The 16,559-nt window shown below is 38.9% G+C and overlaps 1 pseudogene; it reads right to left on the reverse strand.

The window, feature by feature from the left end:
- Positions 1-10,316: 10,316 nt before the first annotated feature.
- LOC148947843 (uncharacterized) lies at positions 10,317-11,711 on the reverse strand (annotated as a pseudogene).
- Between the last annotated feature and the right edge of the window lie 4,848 nt (positions 11,712-16,559).

Consider the following 16,559-nt stretch of genomic DNA (forward strand, 5'->3'; position numbering starts at 1 on the left):
CCCTCCATTCACTTTCGACTATTAAAAAGGTTACTAGCCCTTCAAATTTCCAATCGAATGAGCGTGTTTTGAATTTTCTACGACAACGCCTTCTATAAAAACCTTATATGCCCCCAGGACATAACTTAAAACCCTTGCCCTGAGGGTTGTGGGGGAGAGTCCTCGTCAAAAACATATTTTCTATCTGGAAATCAACTACGCTTAACAAAATGGCTTTCTCAAAATTTTGATTGGATGTGTTTGGGGGGACGATAGGTGTGGGAGGGGGGTTAGTTGCCCCCCAATCACTTTCGTCTATTAAAAAGGGCACTAGAGCTCTCAATTTCCAATCGAATGAGCCCCTTTTGAAGTTTCTACGACGACCCTTTCCATATGAAATGCCCTGCTTTAAAGGAAAAAATAATAAATAGTACATTGTGCCAACATCGTTCTTATATGCCCTTAGGACATAACTTAAAACCCTTGCCCCGAGGGTTGTGGGGAGTGTCCTCCTCAAAACAAATTTTCTATCTTAAAATCAACTACGCTGAACAAAAGGGCTATCTCAAAGTTTTTATTGGATGTGTTTGGGGGAATGATGGGCGTGGGGGGGGGCTGGTTTCCCTCCAATCACTTTCGACTATTAAAAAGGGCACTAGCCACTCCAATCGAATGAGCCCTTTTCGAAGTTTCTACGACAACTCCTTCGATACGAAGTGCCCGGGCATGGAGAAAAAAAAACACATTGTGCCCACATCGTTCTTTACTTAGGCAGCGCTATGCGCTGCCTATGATAAGGTGATAGCACCCAACCCTGTCGTACTCCAGATTGAACTGGTATATTACTGCAGTACCCTGTACCAGATTTTAAACGAAGAAACGAATTACTATACCAAAATTTAAGTACATGTATGACAGAAGGGTTCACTCCAAACTCTGACAAAGAGTGCCACATTTGGGCATGGCAAGTACTATCTAAGGCTTTAGATAAATCCAAAGCGCAAATATGTAATTCATAACCTTTAGACTGGGCATCATAAAGAGTTGAAGCTATTAAGCATCATAAAGAGTTGAAACCTTATGCGCATGTTGACACCCAATGTGAGGATGAAATCCAAATTGGTTTGGGTCTTTCGCAGTTCGTATATGGGAGCAGAACATATTCAAAAACCTTACTAATATTGCAAGTAACAGTGTTGGGCCTATATGAACTGCAACCAAAAGGGTCTCTTCCGCGTTTAAGAATCAAAGTTACCGATCCCCAAAGGAAGGAATCAGGCACCATAGACAAACATAAACAGAACAGAAAAAGTAACTGGAACTGAGCGACTAGTGCCGGGCAATCACAACGTAAATGGTGAGCGCTAATCCCATCAAGATGACTCGATTTAGACTTAAGTTTAAGCATACAATTAACAATACTTTTAGTTGAGACGGGAATAACATGACGTTGCAAAAATTTAGAAACTAAGCACTGAAAATGACAATGAACACTATACTCAATCTTACAAAAAATATTTTTATAACGCCCAAGCCAAGGCGAATCTGAGATAACCTCACTGGTCCCTAATGAATCACATTTAGACGTAGTAATGACTTCTTTCCATTGTACTGCACTTTTAGGGAACTCAGCACCATTATATCGAACCAGATGAAGATACCATTTAAACTTCACTTTTGTCTTACTCTTTATATCAAACACTTGGCCTCGTAAGGGCCGCCCACACGCAATCCAGATGCGAAGCCAGAGTTTAGCACGACTCTTGACGGCTTTAAGACCCGGGTCTTCTTTCCAAATTGGACTTCAAGTTTTGAATTTAACCCGGACAAGGGGACAACCACATTCTCAGCTTGTTTCGTGCACTCAACAAAGCGAAGGTAATAAACATAGTTACACTCTGGCTTGTTGCGAAAAAACACTCGTGCACAGTAGATTAAAAAGGATATTGACGCAGGACAACAGAGCTGTTAGGGCAGAAATATATAAAAGCCAATTGGCTTTGCTCCACTCTCGTTTCATACACCATTTTTTATTAGCAGCACAAGGTTGATTAGATGGATCAGCGGTTAATGTCACCGTAAGGGAAAGGGGAAGGTGGTCAAAATCACGTTTGTCTTTGTCAACATTAACGACAAAACAGGGAACATCGGTAGGGAAAATACAATGATCAATATTGGTCACAGTACCACTATTATGAATATGATTATTATTAAGAGCTTTGGGTACTATGTGGTAACCAATAGGCAACGAATCTAAAACTAAGTTGGTACGAGTAGAGGAGCTATGAACATCACAATTGAAGTCACCTATCATTAGGCAACAATACCCATGCTTTTCAATATTGCATAACAGAGTCTTAAGGGATGAGCAGGCATTAGAAAACTTAGTAAGTGAAGCTAGACGTTTCTGATCGCAGGGAAGATATACATTTATAAATACAAGGTGACCAAGTCGTATTGCCTTAATAATATCAGAGGAATGAAATAAGAGAGGTGACAAAGGAGTAGCTAATAGTTCGATAACACATGTAAGGTCCCCGGAAGGTCGGCCTTTTGTTTTTCGGGCATTGGTGGTAAAGACAATATGGTGGCTACTTCTTCGTAGAGAGATAACGAAGATGGAGGGAAGTAAATGTTTTTGCAAGAACAAAATGTCAAAATCATTCATTTTTTAATTTAATTAGCCATCTTTATCTTTCATGCCATTGATATTAAAAGAGCAGATTGAGACGGACAATTCGACAGTCATTTCTGAAGCACACTTTTGCTCAGGACATCACGCAGAATACGACATTTTAGGCTATACGATGCGTGATTACCCTCACAATTCGCGCATTTTGTATCAAAAACACAAAGGGAATCACGGGATGACCTATGAGAGCCGGCATAGCGGCTTCATTTTGTTGGCTTATCGTATTTGGTTTTCATGTGGTTGGGAGACTGAAAATTATGACAGGGGCGGGCGCAGGAATTCAGAGACCCGGAAGGATTCATAACTCACCTTGAGCCCGAGTCGTAGGCTAGCAAAGGTAATTTTCACAACCAGGGATTTTCCCAAACGTTCAGTATCGATGACACCTTCACATTCCTTAAAAATTATCGCCTCATAATTAGCAGGCACCCCCTTAACAATGCCATGAAATTTTTTTTCTTGCATCGTGACATCACAGCTATTCATTACGGTTGGAACCGCTTCGCCGAAAATATTAGCAGTAGATTGACAAATCTGAACAAATAGTTTTTCACCAAAAGGCTTTATGATTTAAAAAGCTTCATGACCTGGAACTTTGTTAATAGCATGAGCCCATTTTGGAGGGCCATCGTTTGCTAGGCATTTTTGAAATGATAACGGTGGCAGTGCTTTCAATATGAGGACTAGCATATGGAATGGGAAGTGACGGAAAATTTAAATCATAAGCTAATACCTTTTCTTTGATGAAGTTCAGGGTACTATCCAGATCACAAATTTTGGAAGCAAGTTTATGATAAGCAACAGCAGGAATTACTGGCACTTCAATGGGTGAAATAATTACGTATGTTGGCACTGTTAGCCCTTCATTTTCGCACTTCCGAAGCAAATCAATCATATCTTTCACATAGCGAGTGGAGGCATTATCACCTTGTCTCCTTGGCGCTGTTTTGCTACTAGGATATATTTCTGCCCATAAGTCAACTTTAGCATCTTTGAGAATATTTTCAGGAAAAAACTCCACTGCATGACTAATAATAACTTCATCATCAATACCCGATAGAATGTTTGATTGGATAAAATTAAGAATAGCTGAATGTGAAAACATTATCATTTTGCTTAGCTCAGCCAAAAACAGTCTTGGTCCAAAACATAGCCGATATTAATCTATTATCCATGTAAAAAAAAAGTCCATCAAGATTTCATATGCAATCATTAAAACCAGCTTTAAAGTCCATATATATCTACACTCTCAATGTTATAAAATATTCCAAAGTTAATCCGGCTTAAATTTGAACTATTGTACACCGGTCAGATGCCGAATGACGATATACATTTAGTCTCTAATTGATTCTGAATATAATCCTTTTTCAACACTTGTTCAAAACTGGGATTTTATCCTTCTAAAAGAACAAATAGGTCTTAACAGGTCAGAGACTGAATAGCAATTTTGCATTTACTGTTGTATCTTTTACACTCACTGTTTCAGCGAGTGATTCCGCTGCACTTTTGTTTAAAAAAAAACATCCATTCAGTTTATCTTGCTTTTAATTCGACAATATTTGAACTATTATCTCCACATATACTGTCTAAATATGCTTTTCGCGCTTATGGTTTGGTAGATCTTTGGGGGGATTCTTTAAGACTATAGCATATGACGATTTCGCTGCAGTAGAATGAGGCTCAGCAACACACAGACAGGAGGAGCAGGAATATGAGAAGAGGGACTAGACTCAACAAAGTTGTTAAACTTGACGCACAATTCATGTACCTTTCTGGTAAGAGTAGCAGTGATGTCGCCTATGATTATTGGAACTTCGTCGGGCTCGAAAATTACAAAACGTGGCAAACAAGTCTTTTTATCTTCACACGCATGAAATACTTTTATTTATCCAAAACATTGTCTATAATTTTTGTTCACACAGTAACACGAGTAGAAATTCCTGCCAGAGGCCACAACAATTCTTTAGCATTAACAATCAATCCTCTGAAAAAAATTCCACTGCTTTTTGGGCTATATCGTCAGAGCGATTCCCGGCTTTAATTGCCCGACAAATGTAATTCAGAATAGAATTCCATATAAGATTGTCGTCACTCATTATTGTAATAGCAGAAACACAGTTCACAATAGATTTACCACAGTCCTATATAAGCTTATGTTTTCAATCTTATAGCTTAAACGTAATAATTTCTCCAATAAAAAATCGGGGATTTTAGAGTGATTCAATTAGAGAAGTCCAAAAACAAGCCTAGGTCATGAGTCAATACGAAAAAAAACTGGCTCAGCAGGTAGATCTAATTATCCAATAAATAATCGAACGACTTGTTATCACCTCGAATGTACAAATTATATTCAAATTATGGCAGGCCAATGTGGTTTAACAAATTATTTTATGTTAAAACAAACACTAATACTTAAACAATTATACCTAGATTGATTAATTATATTGCTTTTTTTTCTCAGTTTTAATTCTACAAACTCGTCAATTAATTTGTCATAATTTATATAGTTATTTAATAGCTCTTTCTTTTATATAAAGTAATAATAGCTATTTAATTTTTGGTGGCCTTATGTGGATCCTACTTTTTCTTTTTTATTTTGACCATTATTGAGAATTATCTCTTACTATTTGCGTTGCTTATTGGAAAGGTTAAATAAATTCTCCAAATTATGTTTAAATTAGGGAACACTGCAATGGTATTATTGTCCTGAAGAAATGACCACATGAATACTGGCTTTACTTATAAAAGGCTTATATTTTTCAGTTCTACTAGGTTTAAATCTTGTTCATAGCATTTTAATTTCTCTATTGAAGAGTCACTAACATCACTATCATGACAAATTATTTTTAATGGTTTTACATCCCTTAGATCTTTTTTTAATGTTACTAATTAAAGAATCGCATACAATTACAAAAATATTAACTTTAAAATGTTCTTTGCCACTGAGTCTTATTTGATTTTTATGATTTCATCATGCAATAGTTTTCGTATTTTCTGGCAGCTTGTTCCAAAGCTGTGTTATGGTCAATTAGTAGCCTGCCATATGATGCCTATGTGTAGACTTTGTAAAGAATCTAAACTTACAACCCCTTCTATTAAATATTATGATGAGTAGCATATACTTTTGATAGAGCAGGCACAAAGAGTACCAGACTTTGAAAAAAAACGTATAACAATAGTTTAGTTAACCTCTGTACAGAATGCGAAAAGGTGAATATATAAGAAAAACGAAATGGAAATTCCAAAGAAATATATTTCGTTTCATCACGACAGATGGCAATCCTGCCAATAAATTTACAATTTGTTCAAAGAAAGTATATACCATAGGTACTTATATCTTCGAGGAATAAAATGAAAGATCTTACAACTCTTCTTTTTCCTATTTACTCAGAATAAGAATTTTTTTTATATTAATTAAGAATTCCCCTCTCATTTTATGAACTTCTGCCTAATTTGTTTTCAGCCGAGTTTCAAGAAACCCTGAATTCTGGCTATATTTCTCCTTAACAGATAAATGTGACCCTTGCTAGCCTTCATTCTAAGGACCCTGTAGCCGTGGGGTTATTATTTTCGTACCAGGAGGACTCAAAGGGGTTGAAAATCTAAGTCAGGTATGTTACATTTATAGAGTGTATGGTTGGTTTAACTTGGTTAAATTTGCCATTGAGGTAAGTCTGTCCCCAAAAAGTAATTTTTCCTGGGTTTGCTTTGCTAGAGTTCTCAGTTCAGCACTTTTGTTATGGGCACCATCTGTGTATTATGGACACCATCACCATCTAACGTTGGGATGAAGAGGCATACTTAACTGAAATTACTTGTTTTCACCAGTCATTTTCAGGATGCAGTGCTTGACAGAATTCTGGACTGGTACTTTTGATTGAAACCTGATTAACCCTTTCCGACTGATTATTTGCAGTCTACGGTTTATATTGATTTTGATTGTCAACATTTCTTATCTTTTTCTAGCAAAAAAAAAAAAAAAAAAAAAAATAAAAAAGGAATTTGAACATGAAAACATAGTTTTTTATGCAAGTAAAAGCTATTGGAAGAAAAAGTTAACCTTAAGAAATAAAACCTGTTATAATATACTACCATGGCTCAAAAGTAATCTTACCAAAGGACTTTTTAATAATAAATAAAATGACAATTTGTATATCAGGGAAGCAAAATAAATGGGCTAACAATAACTGTCAACTTAGTTTAGAAACTATCTTCAGCCCAGCGTACCTAGCAGTGTAAATTCAAAACTTTTACTTCTTGATAAACATCTTATTTAGCTACTAATGGAACATTTTCTTTTCATGAAATGCCCCCTCCCCCCATCTCTCTTTCTTTCTTGAGAAGCTGCAAGGATAAACGTATGAGCAGTGGAACGGAATGCAGACAAAGTGATGTCTGGTGTTGGAGAATGGCAAAGAATAAGCATTACGATGACAGCTAACACTTAACAAAAGCAGCAAAGTGCCGAATTTGGAAAAATTGTTGGTTAAAAATGAAGGACCCCACCGGTTATCTTGAGTAATTTAAAATGCCCAGAGGTTCAGTTTTGTTTTAATTGAAAGAGAAGTTTTTCTTGGAGAAAATTAGGAAGAGACAATTTCCTTGCTTTTCTGGGTTCATAAAGATCTTACTTTACTTACCAATAACTATATACCTTTTGCAAGTAAAATAGTGTTACACTTTACTAAAACTGTTTTTTTAACAGTCCTAAGGATGCAAGGCTGCTGAAAAACCACGAGAAGAGGGGATCTATAATCTTTGTTATCTGTGCTGGTGAGTTCATCTATCCTTTCATTGCTACTTTATATACTTGGATTCGAATTACATGGAGGTCTGTAGGTGTATCCTTTTTCTTTACGGCTCCACATTTCAGATCGAGTTTACAATAGGGTAGTGCCCCTCTTCGTTATACACATATAAGCCTAATGTTTAAGCACTTGTCAAAATTTCCTTGTTTAAATACATAAAGTCTTGGGACGGGCATAGGGGGTAGCAATACTTTTTAAATAAAGCAGTCACATTATAAAGCTGAAACACTGTACCGGCTGTTGGGGGAGAGATGAGAGGGTGGTGGTGGTTCAAGATCTAAATGTAGTTGAAGGCAACAAAGGCGTCGCTTGGGGCTCGATTAAGCCCAGACCCTTGTTGCCTAGGTTTCAGTTTTTTTGTCACCTTCGTTGTTATTACAGCAGGATCCCCTGCAGTAGCATATCGCCTTTGACCCTTATTGGCTCGATTTGGAACCACATGCTTAGGTACACTTGCCCAGCTTGACCCTCGTCTCTAGAACAGTTCTTGCTGTAGTACCGTACAAATATGTTTAACGATGACCATGTGATCACCATTTTTTCATTCGATTTTCTTTTCAAAATCATTGATAGGGCAGTGTAATATATAATTATTTGAACTTTTTTTTTGTCATTTTGATCTGCTTTTCAAGAAAAGAAATATTTTGGCATGGTGGTCGTTATGAGGGCAGATTCATGCACGATCAGGATCCCTTTTATCCTTCCTCCTGAATGCAGTGGTCATCTAATGAAAACCTTTCAAAATGACAGGTAAATTGTTTACGCTCTAAGAGACACCTATGGTGATGCCTACCTGGAAGTGAATAAACATCTGTTTTTAAGATCGCCCTTAAAACTTTTTTCTTTTGTCAATACTATATGGGACTTCGGGCAACGCCACATCTTAAGATTAGTTTATGATTGGGTGCCAACTATCAGCAACATGCTCCTTCCTCACTCTTGACAAGTGCTGCATGCGGTGCAAAACTTATCTAACTTTGATATAAAGTTCTTACGTTACTATAGAGCAGTTTCGAATATCTTAGAGATAGTTTATCTCTAATTTAAATATTGTTGTTTTAGGTCCATTGTGTCTAATAACCCATAGCATTGGCCTTGGCAAGAAGGTCTCATCCCACCCAAGTGTTCAAGACAAACTGGTGGCCAGTGTTGCCAGATCGTGAACAAAAAAGTAAGCCGCAGCCTTTGAAAAACAAGCCAAAAATAAGCCAGACAATTTTTTGCCCAAAATCTAACTTTACTTTTAAAGGTGTCCAAGTTTTGACGGCCGTTTTATAGAAATACTCACCACTATTCAGGTCCTTTGATCCTACTGGCGTTATCCACCTTTCAATTCGTTCCCTGGCTTGAGGAAGTTCAGTTCCAGTGTAGAGATTATTTTGAGGCTGCATTTAGTAGAATTGCGATAAACCGCTACCCCATGTGGAACCCTAGGGACTTTACAGAAATTCCCGCGCGCTATGTTCAGAAAATGCTCAACCGTGCTTACTTTCCTGTCCAACAGTTCGGGGAAAATTATTGACGAGGACGCCCACCGGCTCGATTTCTCCTGTGTTAGTTCGAGCACTGTCCGTGTGTGCGCCGCAATTTCTGTTATCCATAATTTCACTGAGTCGGACCTCCGATTACTATAATGATACTTTGTGACCCAAGGCGTTTTAATGTCAACATTTCGATTCAGTCAGAGGTTCTTTTTGACGCAATAGAGTTATTTCCAGAACAAATTCTTAAAATTGTGTCCCAGCCCTTATGTATTGGTTGGACATAATCATGCATTACTTGATAACAACCGTAACCCGCAGACAAAAACAAAAAATATCATTAGATCATTGGTTTATTATCACATAGATACACAAACAAAAATCAGATCATTGGGATATCATCACATATATATTCATAAAATTATGGAAATCACTTTGTGTAAAGTCAAAGCTTTGGAATAAAATCCTTTTCCCAATGTTAAAACGCCCTTAAAGGGCTACGAAAGATACACAAGGAACACAATCGTACTTTTGTCTTTATCACAAGTCCATTCCAGGGTCATAATTGGCTATCACGAACCACAATACGTCCCTGGGACCAAGAACAAATAAGATTGAGTAGAACCCCCGTCTTTGGTCCATGCACCGACTATTGGATAACCCGTAAAATCTGAGCGGAGGTGGAGCCAATTTGAGAACTAGCTGAGCACTGAGTTGACGGCCGTCTACTTTCCCTCATCGCCGCCGCGCATTTGCGAGGAAAAGACCGTACCAGGCCTCCAGGCGTGTATGATTAGTCTAATCAAACACTTTCACTTGTTCTCACTCAATTTTTCTTCTCCGGGGCTGTACTGCGATGAACTAGTTGTAGAGGTAACGAATGGTAATGTTCCGCGCCATCTCCACCTCCACTCAAATTCGCCTGGTATCAGCCGTATTTTATTCGACTCCGCATGGTTGTAGTATCGAGATAGGGAGACGAAGGTTCTTAGTCTTTATTTGTTCTTGCTGGGATGGATCTCCAGTTTCCTGTTTGATGAGCCACATTTTAACGAAGTCCGAACATTCCACCACTTTAAACATGGATGGGAAGCATCGTGTGCCAGATTGGGAATGACACGCGTTATAAATTTCGATACTTTTACGTAAGACAAACTAAGAATTGAATTTTGTTGCTGTGCTGCGAGAGCCAACTCACTCATCGATTTCTGAAGTTTACAACTCATTATAATTATATTGACCTTGAGTGCATGATAACTCTCTGAACTCTGGCTGCCAGTTGTTGAGTAAGTGCGTACCTTTTAAGGCACTTTATGACGGGAAAACTAAAAAAAGTGGCAGTTTGGAAAAAAATGCTCCAGGGTGGAATTTTCGGTGATTAAGAATATCCGTCTTTCATAGCCCTTTAAGATTGACCAAATGCCTCTAAGATGTCACTGAGTTCATCTTCTTCGCCGTCAGCGTCAGGCGCATCAGCTCTGCCGCATCGTCCACTGTCAGACGCATTTTCAGCTCCATTTTTCGAATATATGGAACTGTTGAACGAAGTCATTTTGGCCGATGGTACGAATGACGAACAGCAGTGGCCACTGACTGACATCCACAGTCGAAAAATCAAAATTGCGTTTAGCATTGGTAAAAGCATTCTATTCCGAAGCTTTGACTTTACACAGTTCATCATTGAAAACGCTCTGTCAACGACTGCGTTGCTGATAGGCAAACTCAGCAACGACAATGCCCACTTTGCCAAATGCTGAAAGACTGGCTCTCCAATAGGGTCGCGAAACTGAAGCACGTGGACCCAGAACTCAGAGGATTCTTTTGGAAGTTCTCCGCCACAATGTTCATTCCAGTCAACCTCGAGCAGGCGTCTCCACTGGTTTTCCATGTCTCCAAATTCTGTCACTGGAATCACACTAAGAGGTAGGTCGGCGAATCTGGGTCTAGTCGGAGATAAACATATTGTCGGAGAGAGAATTCTCAATTTCAGAAGGGAATCAATGGCAAGAGGTAAACGTTTCAGAACTGACCTTGCAGCCGTCTTGAGAAACCCGTGACAGCGAAGTTTTATTTCCTCTTTCATCTCGCTTGGAAGATCAGCTTCGCTGAGTTCAGAAAGAAACAAATGCCCAAAGTCTACCTGGTCGACAGGAAGGTTGTAAATTAGAAACTCAAGGTTGACGTTAAGGACACTGCAGACGGCCGAAGGATCCTGCGCAGGATGCACATGACCAAATCTTTCAGCTCTTGAAACAGACGAAATTGGTCTGCATTCGAATGTTGAAATAGCATGTTCACCCTCTGAAAGTCGGCCAATAGCGGTTTCAGAAAGACAATGTATAGACGGTTGCGCTTATCACTGTACATTTCGCGTAAAGTTCTTGCAGTATAGCACCGCTCTTTTTCCTTGGCGATGCGGAAATGTGTTGTCAGTTCGAGGTATTGCTCATCAACTCTACACACTGCGGTGTATCGCGACAACCAGCGTGTACTTGAAGGGGCAACAATTTTAAGGGGCAAATTTCCATGATTTATCAGCCTATATATCTGGGCGTACACTTCCCTTCGCAACGGGCTTACGCTAAACCACTTGTACGTTTCCGAGAGCATAAATTCTAGGTTGCTCGGCAACTCTTCCACCGCCTCGGAAGCGCACAAGTGCAGAGAATAGCAAACACATTTGAAAAGCTGAAGGTGGGGTAACCCATCTGCTTTCAGCAATGTAAATAGAGAGTGATTTGCGCCACACATGTTATTTGCCCCATCAGTACCAATACCAATCTGGTTTTTGAGAGGTACTTTGCACTCTGCAAGAAATTTTGTGAGTTCTGCGTGGAGTATAATAGCTGTAGTTGATGGTACTTCAACCATTCCTAACGCAGTACACACTATCTTTTTCAACTTCGGGCTTTAATATCGAATGCAAATACACATGAACTTCATTGTAGAGACATCAGTTGACTCATCCAGTATTAGAGAGTACTTAACATCTCCAATGTCAGCCACTATCTCCTTCAGGGTTTCAGGTCCAAGCACATTCTTAATGAGAGTAGAACTTTTAGTTTCTTTGAGCCTCATCGAGTCACCATTAAGCCCCGGAAATAAGTCTTTGATGATAGTAGAAAGATGGTCGATTGTTCTCACTGACCAGTGACAGGCTATCTGAGCAGCTAACACGAGCTCCGCTTTCAGCGAAGCCAAGTTCGCCGACGTGACTCCTAGAAAATTAGCGTTAATTATTCGTGATTATTTCGGCTATGTTTCATAACCGATTATTTCTGCTATGTTTCATAGCTTTACTCTGAAAGGGGATGTGGTTGGGGGGGGGGGCAACTTCCGTCCGGATTTTCCACATGAAGGAAAAGTCAGAAGGGGATGAAATGTTGCATGTTTCTTGGTTAGGACATGGCCTACAAAACGCGGCCCTCCCCACCTCTCTGGGACCGAAGATGGCTTAACACTGTTGTGATATGCCTCTTTATAGAAGCACAAGTGTGCTTCCTTGGTTGATTTGAATGACTGGTCCCCGAACTCCGATTGGGTCCCCCATACGCAAAATAACGGGCCACTGGCTATTAATCGTTATCAAATTCTGTTGAGATCTAAATGGAAGATATTCTTGGTTGAGTGACGTATTTGAGGGTCTCTCTAAAATACACACAGAACTCAAGATGGGGTTAAGACTTCCCAACAAAACACACACTGGACATTGGGCCTTATTGCTACGAAGTTTCGGAGTAGTGCTACAAAGACCACTCATTCTGGTAGGTTTCTTGATGACAAGAACGTAGGGACCCCCCTATTGTTAAGCCATGTTAAAAAGAAAAGTACTCACCGCATTCAGTGACTGGTTTCTGTATTTTGAGACTTGCTGCCTTCTTCTCATGCTTTTTCGATATCATGTGCTGCTCCAGATCATGTTTGTGAGCCCTAAGCTCTGTACCATTGCAGATTTTACACGATGCTTTTGTGTCATCACCTTGAACAGGCTGAAGCCAGCCTTGGAATTTTGTATCTTTCTCCCACACAGACTGATATAGTCTTTCATAACTCTTTTTCACAACTTTTGTCATACTGGCTCTTGGTGTAACATTTCTTCCTTCTTCAGGTTCCTTGCTGCTTCCTTCATTTTGGCTTCTGGACACCATTTCTCCTGTTTCACTTTCAACACAATTCTGATTGTTTGTTTCAGTCTTTTTGTTAGGATTCTGCATATTACTAGTAATTTTGGACGGGACAGGCTTAACTACGTTAGTAGACCCTGAGGTAGCAATCTGGTTGGCTGAGGTAACAATCTGCTTGGCAGTAGATGCTTGAGGTATACGAAGTTTAGAAAGAGAGGTTTGAACCACCCTTTCTGGGACTAGGACAGGCTTAAGTACTTTAGTAGAGACTGAGGTAACAATCTGCTTGGCAGTAGATGCTTGAGGTACACCAAGTTTAAAAAGAGAGGTTTTAACCACCCTTTCTGGGACTAGTTTTGGTGTTGGACTGCCAGTATCGGAGTGACTGTTCACCACTTCGGAGGTAGAGCCCGCTACGTCTGGTTCCACCAGTTCTTGGACTAATTTTGATTCTTTTAACAGCTCTGCCACTGTCTTAGACTTTGGTAGAACAGCTCGTTTTCGCCTGTAGTGGCTGGTGATACTGCTATCACTGTCCATGCTGTCAGTCTCAGAGTCACTGTCATCTGACTCATCAGGTTCCACCCAATCTTGGGCTGATGAATCATTACACAAATTTGCCACTATTTTAACTTTTGATGGAACAACTCGTCTGTATTTGGTGATGGCACTGCTATATCTCGTCCCTATACTAATTTCAGGTGCTGATTTGTCTATTAAACCTCGTTTTGGCTCGGATCCACCACCATCAACACCATCTGTTCCAGCACTGTCGTGTTCAGTTGAGTTGGAAGGCCTAGTAACAGTGAAAAAATTTGAAATTTTTTTCTGCCCGTTTCCATCATATCCAGTTCAACGTTTCATTTTTATTTTTACTCGGGGTGAATGACATTCAATCTAAAAAGAGTATGGAAAAATAAACTGAATCTGTATGTTCATTATGGAGTAAAAATTGACAATAAGGTCCAAGCTAAGCTTGTACTTGTAACAATATTTGAATAATATATCCTGCCTATTCTGACGACTTCTGATTACTAAAATATGATTTTTTAAACATCTTGCAACATAGCTGGGTTATAGATTTACATTACAATACTGACTTAAAGAAGTTTAATTTTTGATTTCAGAAGTTTAATTTCAGAAAAAACTCAGCCCAGGGTCAAATTTGTGCGAGCAAAATCTCAGCCAACAGCTCTCACAAAACCAATAGAAGAGGAATTTCTGAGCTGAGCTCGGCCAAAAGGTTGCACAAACACAAATGAAATAAAAATTGTGAGAAAGGCTGAACTGAGCTCAGAAAAATCGAGCAATGGAAAACGGCCTCAATGTTGAGTTTTCTCATATACTTCCACAAAATAAAGGTTGTAAAATGGCTATATTGACAGTTCTAGAAAAATCTTTCAGTACTGAGATATCAAGAACTATTAAACATGGGACTCTCAACAGAGAAAGGGATGCAAACAAATAGCATTTGGCAGAGCAGAATCTCAACTTTCTTTTCATTCCCAACAACTATGTTTATACAAGGTTTAAGTACTGATATCAGTCAGAGAAATTAAAGCGAAAATTAAATATGGGCAGTGGCAATTACAAAGGCTCAGGCTCCTGTATTCATATATCTCTTTCTGATATTTCCATTATTATTATATGGTACTTTATTACATATTAGCTATTAGCCTATATTATGTATAACTACTTTCTCTAGTATTTAACTATAGGCTAATACATTGGGAAAAATGAATAAAAGTGAGTCTGAAACAAGATTGATTGCTTCAGGTTTGCTTATGTCACAAACTGATGCTCATCACCGCTAAAAATGGGGGTGCAAACCAGTTATGTACACCAGCTATTTTTCTGTGGCATGTACCCAATTTGCTGGTAGCCAATGCATTGAGGTACACACCTCAATGCATTGGATACCCCCCCATACCAGTTAGGGATTAATTTTTTTTATGTACAATCATCAACATATAATGTACTCCTTCACCACTGTAGTAGTATACCACAGGATCTGTACCTCAGAATTTGATACCTACATCTAACCAAGTGTACTACTCCATATATAGCATAGCAGGACCTACTCCATATATAGCGTAGTAGGACCTATGCCATGTTTAATGTAGTACTGATTGTGGGGTGTAGCACTCAAATTCTTAGGTACAGATCCTGTCGTGTACTACTGCAGGGGTGAAGTAGTTCATTATGTTGATGGTAGCACATAAAACAATTAATATTCCTAACTTCCCCATACCGATTTTCACGTTTGCAAGTATTCTGAGAAAATCCATGACCAGTTTGCTTCTTCCTTTGAGCATATTTAAACTGAAGTGATGCAAAGAAAATCTCAAATATAAATAAATGTATTTTCTCAGAATAGGCCTAGACCAAAAGTGAAAACAGGTATGGGGGTACCCAATATATTGGGGCCAGTACCCAATGCATTGGGGTGTGTACCCAGTGGGCTAGGCTGTATACCCAATCTGTTTGTACAGAGATTCAAACCACAGAAAATAGCTAGAGTGTACATGACGACTCCTGGACAACTCACATGAACTAAACAGCTAAACAGGATCTGTAGATGTTATAGAAATATCTGTTATGAGGTTGACTCCTGGCGATATTCTATACTAACAAGTAACAGCTAAAATACTGTACCTTTAGCTGTAGTTCAGCCCCAAGACTTTATGGCTAATACTTTTTATGTTGTTGTTGCGAAACTACGTGTCTCTTAGGATTTGAAAACTTCACCGCAGTGCCGCGGTTAGATTCGTATTTTGACCATAGAGTTAAAACGTGATTTTGACCTTTCGTGAGCATTCGTTCGTTCGTTCGTTCGAGAATCGGATGAATTGCCAAAAAATATAAATTCTTTCCGAAAAAGTAAATCACGCCAAGAAATAAGCCAGCTCAAAATAAAGGTAGCCAAGTTTTAAGCCACAAGCCAGTTGCAAAAATTTTCACGCCAGTCGCCAACAAAATAAGCCAGTTTGGCGTAAAATAAGCCAATCTGGCAACACTGCTGGTGGCTATCAGTATTCAGAACAAATGGCGTGCACAGATGGTGTGTTTTTACTACTTTCTATGTTTTTTTTTGTCTTTACTGTTAGCGTGGTCACCTATTGAAAATTTGTGGGGAGAACGGGGAGGGATGGTGGTGTTAAGTATGTACGCATTTTCTTGCGGGGGGGGGGGGATAAACAAGAAAAGTAAATTTGTTTTAATGTGCTATTTCAAAGAAGGGTTATAGGAGAAAATGGTGTGAAGTAGGATAATAAAGCTCTTAGATTTCAATAATACAGATGGTTTTAGTGTCCTTAATGAAAGTGTTAGCGAAGTGATTTGATTTTTAGAGGTGTTAGGAGTTGAGAGGACAAGAACAGGTTTGAGAATTAATGCTAAGAAGCTTTGTGTGTTAACTAAAAGGCTTGTATTTGGAATAAATAAGGATAAACACTTCATTCTAGGTACTAAGAAA

The sequence above is a fragment of the Artemia sp. Qi Xiang Cuo genome, chromosome 10 (genome assembly GCF_049724085.1).
Source record: "Artemia sp. Qi Xiang Cuo chromosome 10, ASM4972408v1, whole genome shotgun sequence".
Lineage (NCBI taxonomy): Eukaryota > Metazoa > Arthropoda > Branchiopoda > Anostraca > Artemiidae > Artemia > Artemia sp. Qi Xiang Cuo.